The sequence below is a fragment of the Odocoileus virginianus genome, chromosome 2 (assembly GCF_023699985.2).
Source record: "Odocoileus virginianus isolate 20LAN1187 ecotype Illinois chromosome 2, Ovbor_1.2, whole genome shotgun sequence".
Classification (NCBI taxonomy): domain Eukaryota; kingdom Metazoa; phylum Chordata; class Mammalia; order Artiodactyla; family Cervidae; genus Odocoileus; species Odocoileus virginianus.
This window is the reverse complement of record NC_069675.1, coordinates 61949327-61957573: the sequence shown is the minus strand read 5'-3', so window position 1 is coordinate 61957573 and position 8247 is coordinate 61949327. Positions and strand designations below refer to the sequence as shown.

The window sequence follows — 8247 nt, the reverse complement described above, 5'->3', positions numbered from 1 at the left end:
CTATGTGACCTTTGGAAAGTTGACTAACCTAAGTTCTGTTACTTCATCTGCAGAAGAGAGAGGCATATATCTGAAACTCATCATGATGTTTAGAAATCATGTACTCAAAGTATCTGCTGCAAAGTCCTTAAAAGAGAGCAGTTGTTAATCGTATTTGTGAATAAATAAGAAATATATTGTTGTTGGTCAGACATAGGTTATAGCGGCCAAAATCAGGGAAAGGAGACAAAGTAAAAGATGTAAAATACCTTGTTGTTGTTCAGTTGCTAAGTTGTGTCTGACTCTTTGTGACCCCATGGACTGCAGTACCCCAGGCTTCCCTGTCCTTCACTATCTCCCAGAGTTTACTCACACTCATGTCCATTGAGTCGGTGATGCCATCCAACCAGCTCATCCTCTGTCATCCCTTTCTCCTACTGCCTTCAATCTTTCATAGGATCAGGGTCTTTTCTAATGAGTCAGTTCTTCGCATCAGGTGGGCAAAGTATTGGAGCTTCAGCTTCAACTTCAGTCGTTCCAATATTCAGGACTGATTTCCTTTAGGATTGACTGGTTTGCTCTCCTTGCTGTCCAAGGGACTCTCAAGAGTCTTCTCCAGCACCACAATTCAAAAGCATCAATTCTTCGACACTCAGCTTTCTTTGTAGTCCACAAAATACTTTGAGTTTTATATAAAGAGACAAGATGTTGTTACTAGTTAGGTTTTGGAAACATGGGAAAGGCAAGTATCAATTACTAGAAGAATGATAGCTCCATCACTAGAAACTTTTCTAGTAATCAGGGGGGAGGATCAAGGTCTATAGGAGGATGATTAGAATAGTATAGACTAGATTATTCACACAGATAGATCCTTTAAGTGTTTTGGATGCAAGACTGAAGTTGAGTCTAATATATGCTATTAATAATTGGAAATCTCCCTGGCTTCAAGCCTCACGAGCTTCTGTGTTCCTGCAAAGGCTATCACAGTTCCAAGATCCAGCATTGACCAGAGCAGGCATCTCTGGGAAGGTGCTTCCCTGCTGCAGCTGCTGGAGACCAGAATCACCACGTTCTACAGCTGCCATGGCAACCACCGGCAGCTCTGAGTAAGCACTGCACTGGAGGGACCAGGAGAAGGTCCTACTTCTCTCCTACTTCCTGACCACTCCCTGGTGCTTCTACTGCCCAAGTTAACAGAAAACCAGCTCTTGAGAAAACCAAGGGAAGTGAGAGTTTGCTGATCCTCAGCCCTGGCAGCACAGAGCAGAATATTAAAGGGGACAGGTAAATAACCAGCACAGCATCTGTAGGAGTCACTGCAGAGAGAGAACAGGGATGAAGCTAGAAAGTGCAGCAATGGAGGAAGAGAAATGGTTAGAAAGGAGTGAACCAGAAAAATTAAGTGTCCCAAAAGTCCAATGAAGAGAGAATTTGAAAAGGCAGACATTCAAAGGTATCCACTGCCAGACAGAAGACAAGGTCTAAGAGAAGGCCACTGGATTTGATGATTAGCAGTCCTACTTACCTTGAAAATCTTGTGTTAGTTTCTCAACTAGATTTGCAGGAGCAGGTGCCAGATTTCTTAGAAGAATCAATTTCAGTATATAAGATGGTGAGCATAAATTGCTCATCATTAAGTTTAGCACAAAGTGTGAGAAATTAACTGATTTATACATCTTTCTCAGAAACTGTACTGTAATAGGGTGAGCAACTTTTTGCATTTGTCTAGAACTATTGCAGATTTTGCTTGGGAAGTTCCTGATCCCAGGACCCCTCAGTTCCAAGCAAGCTGAGATGACTGGTGACCGTGACCCAGTCCTTGACCTGGGCTGTGGCCTACCCTGGAGAATGTGCACAAATGAGCTATGTTCAGACTTCCACAAATGATGTGGAATATTTGATTACATATAAGTTCTAATGCATTTCCAGAATAACCATTGTTTTGCTCCCTCGTTCACTAATAGTGCAGTGATTCCACTTGACTTTAAATGTGATTCTTCTTCATCCAGGTCTCACCCTCTTTAGTCTGTCTACTGCCTGCAGTGACATCCCAAGAGAAACATTCTCCTACTTGGCTTTTTTCAAGCTCAACATTTTCACGACACCCCAGTTAATTAATATCTGCCCTGGGTCAGCCTGGAGGGAAACACATTGAGCTTGGAGATTTCCATTTGAACATTGAACCCCAGGAAGGAGCAAGGCAAATTTATACCAGTGGATCTAATTGCTAGAAAAGTAATTCTGCAAAGATGGAAATCAGCTGAAAGATTAACACTGCTCTACACCAGCTTGAGTGCCCTGGCTAACAGAGAGAAAATAATGTTTCAATTAAATGAAAGGATACTGAATTAGGTAGAATACTCAGGAGACTGCTAATGGAGTCCAGAGCCTTTCACCTCCAGGTCACCATCAGCAATCTGGTCCAGGGCAATTCTAGACCATAGTTTTGAGGGGCTGATGGCTCACCCCAGCCCTTACTGTCTGCAGCACTTGATGAACTGGTTTCCCAAAGCACCTGCATCAGCCTCACAGGTCACTGTGGTTCACTGAAGATGGAAGAGGAAGCAAAGCCCCTCTTCGGAGGGGAGAGGCTGACCCTGAGGATAGCCAAGGGCCACTACAGGGAAATTAGGATGGGGAGATGATTCAAGATGGGGAGCCACTCAGAGAGGGGGACTTATATCTCAGTGCACACAGGGGGCAGTTAACTGTTTCATCTGAATTTAGAGTTGAAGTAGAAGGGAAAGTGGTGATGATGAGTTTGCTTTTTGTGTATGTTGGGAGGGAGTGGCCAGGGATGAGATTTGCATTTAGAAGTCAAAACTTCATTAGAGGACAGAACACAAGCAAAACTGAGTCATGACATCACTTGCTATCACCCATTTAACTGTGTCCCAGGGCTTATCTTATTTCACAAAATATTACCACAGATGGATAAAGTCCAATATGAGGAGATTAGCTTAATTCTTGATGCCAGTGTAACAAAAGTCCTCCCCCATAATGGAACCCATATATCAGCTGAGGTCTCTGGGTCCTTTACAATCCAGATAAGACTGCCTCAAACTTTATATTCCATACTTTGTGGGAGTCTAAAAAGTCCCCAAGATTTCTGCAAATTCTCAGAGGTTGCCTCTGAATCAAAACTCCTGCTTAAATTGTTCAATGGACAAGTTACCCTACCAATCTGGGCCTGCTTTATTCAACAAGAGCTAAGCGAGAAACTCAGCTTTTTCCTTCAACTCTTATGATTATTGTTTTAATATTTACAGAAACTCCATTCAAAAATGGGATATGGGATGTGGATGGGGCGGAAGTTGTTTCTATCGTAGGAACATAGACCACAAATGGGTGCAGCCCCTGGTTTTAAAAGTCTCAGAACATCCCACCATAGGGACATTCTCCTGGCCCCGTCACTCAGACTGTTTCTATAGCTGACTTTCTCTTTTCCCCTTGACCCTTAAAAGTGCCCCAGAAACCCTACATCCTTATTTCCTTCCCATTTCTCACTTCAAAGTCTCTGGGACTGCCTCATTGAGCCTCTTGGCAAGGCAAAAAGGTTTCTAAGTCAGGAATCTGCCCTGTAGAGGATGTGTTCTGGGTTTTAAGAAATGCTTTTTTTCCTTCCCATTACAGAAATACACCAAAGAACTACATCAACAATAGCCCAAGAGATAAAATTCTAATTCAAAAAGATACTCACACCCCTATGTTTATAGGAGTACAAATTACAAGGGTCAAGACATGGAAAAAAAAAAATACATGGAAACAACCCAGTCATATGAAAGAATGAAATAATGCCACTTGGAGCAACAAGGATGAACCCAGAGATTATATCTCATACTAAATGAAGTAAGTCAAAGACAAATATCATATATCACTTATATGTGGAATCTAAAGCATGACATAAATTATCTTATGCATGAAACAGAAATAGACTCACAGACATAGAGAACAGACCTGTGGTTGCTAAGCTAGTAAGAGAATATGAAGGGGTGGACTGGAAGTTTGAGGTTAAGAGATGCAAACTACTATATACAGAATGAATGGATAACAGTTTCCTACTGGATAGAACAGGGAACTTTATTCAGTACCCTATGATAAATCATAATGGAAAAGAATATGAAAAATAATATTATATATATATATACAGATAACTGAATCACTTTGCTATACTGCTACTGCTGCTGCTGCTGCTGCTGCTGAGTCACTTCAGTTGTGTCTGACTCTGTGCGATCCCATAGACATCAGCCCACCAGGCTCCCCCATCCCTGGGATTCTCCAGGCAAGAACACTGGAGTGGGTTGCCATTTCCTTCTCCAATGCATGAAAGTGAAAAGTGACAGTGAAGTCGCTCAGTCGTGTCCGACTCTTAGCGATCCTATGGACTACAGCCTGCCAGGCTCCTCCATCCATGGGGTTTTCCAGGCAAGAGCACTGGAGTGGGGTGCCATTGCTTTCTCTGTTGTATTAACATGACATTGTAAATCAAACTATACTTCAATAAAATAATTTCTTTTAAAAGCCTGAGAAAAGGAACTTCCCAGTTCAGCTCAATTCTTAGGACATAAAACAGAAATATATAAATTTAGTAACAGTCAAATACACTGGCAGATTGAGTTCCCCCAAGTAGGATGCATGACTAGAATTTTGGCACCTTGATGAAGAATTCCATGCAATACTGAGCAGGGATTGGCGGTGACCATGTTACTAGACATGAGTGATCCTACAGTAATTCCAAGTTGGAATAAACACAGTTTGGGGACATTTGGCTTGAGAGGGACTACTTAGGGTTGAGTGTCTTGGAATGTGTTTCTGATGGTGGAGTGAGGGAGAGACTTGTTACTTCACTGGAGAATGCAGGTTTATCATCACTGGCTGTTGGAAAATCTATAAGCTTCAGTGCTGTTTTCTAAAAGTATAGCAGTTCTAAGTATATAGTTTTTCACTTTCTTATTAAATGCTATAGCAATGTGTTCTTTAAGTATAAGATACTGCTGAAAATACCTACATTCTCAGCTAACTGAGGCGCTACGAGGCTGATGGACCTGGGGTAGGCAAAGGGAGCTTTTCTCTCTACACACCTGTGTTACCATCCCCCTAGGTCTCATGCATTAAAGCCTTGTAGATTTATAAGAGCAAAAATGATTTATGGATCCTGGGGAATGACAAGGAGAATTTTTTAAACATATATTTAAGTATCCTGTGCCCTTGATTTGAGGGGAGCTGTAAGAGAGCAGGGGTAAGTTGACCTATAGATCATGGGGATGATCCAGCTGAGCCAAATAAGACAGCTTTTCATTAGCTGGGTACTTTGGAGTAGTTGGGATGTTTTTATTCTGGTAATGGAGAGAGAGATGTGGCCTCTGGGAACACTTCTTACAAATTGTGCTTTCTCCAGATGCTCAGTTTGGGTTTGGGACAGATTGACTTCAAGGCCAAGAGCAACAAACATTACCACGATCCCACTGGTCAGAGAGCTGAGGCTCTTCAAAGGTCTGGAGGCTTGCCACAAGACCCGTGGGTTTTTGTCATCCGTCTGTACAGTGACCTTAAAATTCTTAGGACAGCAATAGCCATCGAAACTGATGGTCAATAGAGTCTGCACGCGCAGAGGTGAGCCATGGCTCTTGAGCTCTGGTAGTTAACACCCCTCTCCAGACACTCACTCCATCAGGTTCCAAGATCCAAGGCAGGAACTGAGCAAGGTCAGTCATTTACCTAATGATTCCCTAGACTAAGTGGGAGGTAATAAAGTCCCTCCTGCCTCGGGCTGCCACGTTTACTGGTAGAAACTAGTTAAATAGAAAATATCTGGGAGTATTTTTAAGTACGTGATCTGATCCTGATAAGTGGTTATCTCAGTAAAGTCATCTAATATTGAATTTTATTGAATCTTTTCTTTTTTTTCAAATTTATTTATTTTACTTTACAACACTGTATTGGTTTTGCCATACATTGATACAGGATGCTTGGGGCTGGCGCACTGGGATGACCCAGAGGGATGCAATGGGGAGGGAGGTGGGTGGGGGGTTCAAGATGGGGAACACACGGATTTTTTTTCATTTTTTTATTAGTTGGAGGCTAATTACTTCACAATATTGTAGTGGTTCTTGTCATACATTGACATGAATCAGCCATGGATATACATGTATTCCCCATCCCGATCCCCCCTCCCACCTCCCTCTCCACCCGATCCCTCTGGGTCTTCCCAGTGCACCAGGTCTGAGCACTTGTCTCATGCATCCAACCTGGGCTGGTGATCTGTTTCACCCAAGATAATATACATGTTTCGATGCTGTTCTCTTGAAAAATCCCACCCTCGCCTTCTCCCACAGAGTCCAAAAGTCTGTTCTATACATCTGTGTCTCTTTTTCTGTTTTGCATATAGGGTTATCGTTACCATCTGAAACTGGAGCCCATTATACAGAGTGAAGTAAGCCAGAAAGATAAAGAACATTACAGTATACTAACACATATATATGGAACACATGGATTTTATTGAATCTTTTCAAAAGCACATTTGGAAGTGGGGAGGGTGAGTAATATAAGACATCAGAAATCTATTACACGGGCAAATATAAACATCAGCCTCAGTAGTAGATATGTACAAAGGTCCACACATTGGAAATATAGTATGGAGAGTATAGACAGTTCTTACCCACATCTGTATGGCAAGTCTGTAGGGAAATAGAGTATATGCAAATCAGTAATAAATAAATAAATAACCTCTATGTGCAGCAAAACACATACTCACAAAATATGTCATTCTAGTGTCAAAAAATTTCATCAGATAATTGCCCTCTTTCTTGTCTGACTTTCATATACATCAAACCCTCACTTACGGTATGTTGGCACTTGCCTTAATCTGGATAAATCTGAATTCCAGAATTTGTTGGAAACAAAAGCTGTTTTGCTAGTTTTAAGAATGTACTTATCTGTGTATTTCAGTGAACTCTCTTGCAACTTGTTTTCTTTTAGATGGAGGTAACACTGGTTCACACTGTTATACATTTCACATGTACACACTCTATTTTGACTTCTGTATACACTATAGAGCACTCACCAGTAATTTAGTTTCCATCTGTCACCACACAGTTAAGCCTTTCCTTAAACCCCCTTCCTCTCTGGCCATCACTACTCTGTTTTCTGTATCTATGTGTTTGTGTTTGGTTAAGTTTGTTCATTTATTTTTTTATTCCACATATGAGTGAAATCATATATTTGTCTTTCTCCTCTAACTTATTTCACTTAGCCTAATACCTTCAAGGTCTATCATGCTGTCACAAATGGCAAGAGGTCATTCTTTTATATGGATGAGTAATATTCCAAATGTATATAGATAGAGGGGAGGGGGGAGATAGAGACAGAGAGAATTATTTAAATAAATACCCAGAAGTGGAATAACTGGACCACATGATAGTTCTAATCTTCATTATTTTGAGGAAACTCCATACCATTTTCACATTGACTGCACCAATTTTCATTCTTACCAACAATGATGGTTTCTTTTTATCCACACCCTCCCCAAAATGTATTGTTTCTTGTCTTTTTGATAACAGCCATTCTAATGGCATGAGGCTATATCTCACTGTGGTTTTGATTTGCATTTCCCAAAGAATTAGTAACGTTGTATATCTTTTCATGTGCCTGTTGGCCATCTACATAGCTTCTTTGAAAAACTGTCTATTCAGATCCTCTGATCATTTCTTAATAGGGTTGTTCATATTTTATTGTTGAGCTATATGAGTCTTTTATATGTTTTGGACTTTAACCTCTTTCTGGATATATAATTGCAAATATCTTCCCTCATTTAGTAGGTTATTCTTTTGTTTTATTCAGAGTTTTCTTGTGCAGAAACTTTTTGGTCTCATGTAGCCCTATTTGTTTATTTCTGCTTGTTTCTTTTGCTTAAGGATACATATCCAGCAAGACATTACCATGAATTATGTCAAAGAGTGTACTGACTTGACATACAGCTAAGATTCTTGTGGTTTTGTTCTTACATTTAAGTCTTCATCCATTTTGATTTGTTTTGTAAATGGTATTAGAAAGTGGCCCAGTATCATCCTTTTGTCTGTAGCTGTCCAGCGTTTTTAATTTCTCCTTGAATTTCTTCACTGACCCAATGCTTGTTCAATAGCATGCTGTAATAATCTCCACATATTTGTGATTTTTCAAGCTTTCTTCAAGTAGTTGATTTCTAGTTTTATATCATTATAACCTAAAACTAAAAATTAGTTGCTCATCCTTAAATATGAATTTATCTGA

At 40.5% G+C, this 8247-nt stretch overlaps 1 long non-coding RNA gene across 1 annotated transcript; it reads left to right on the top strand.

The window, feature by feature from the left end:
* The first annotated feature begins 1114 nt into the window (after window positions 1–1114).
* LOC139037151 (uncharacterized) lies at window positions 1115–6507 on the top strand. The gene is made up of 3 exons (XR_011489980.1): window positions 1115–1263; window positions 3613–3828; window positions 6368–6507. It is a non-coding gene; the product is annotated as an uncharacterized lncRNA (long non-coding RNA).
* The last annotated feature ends 1740 nt before the right edge of the window (window positions 6508–8247 follow it).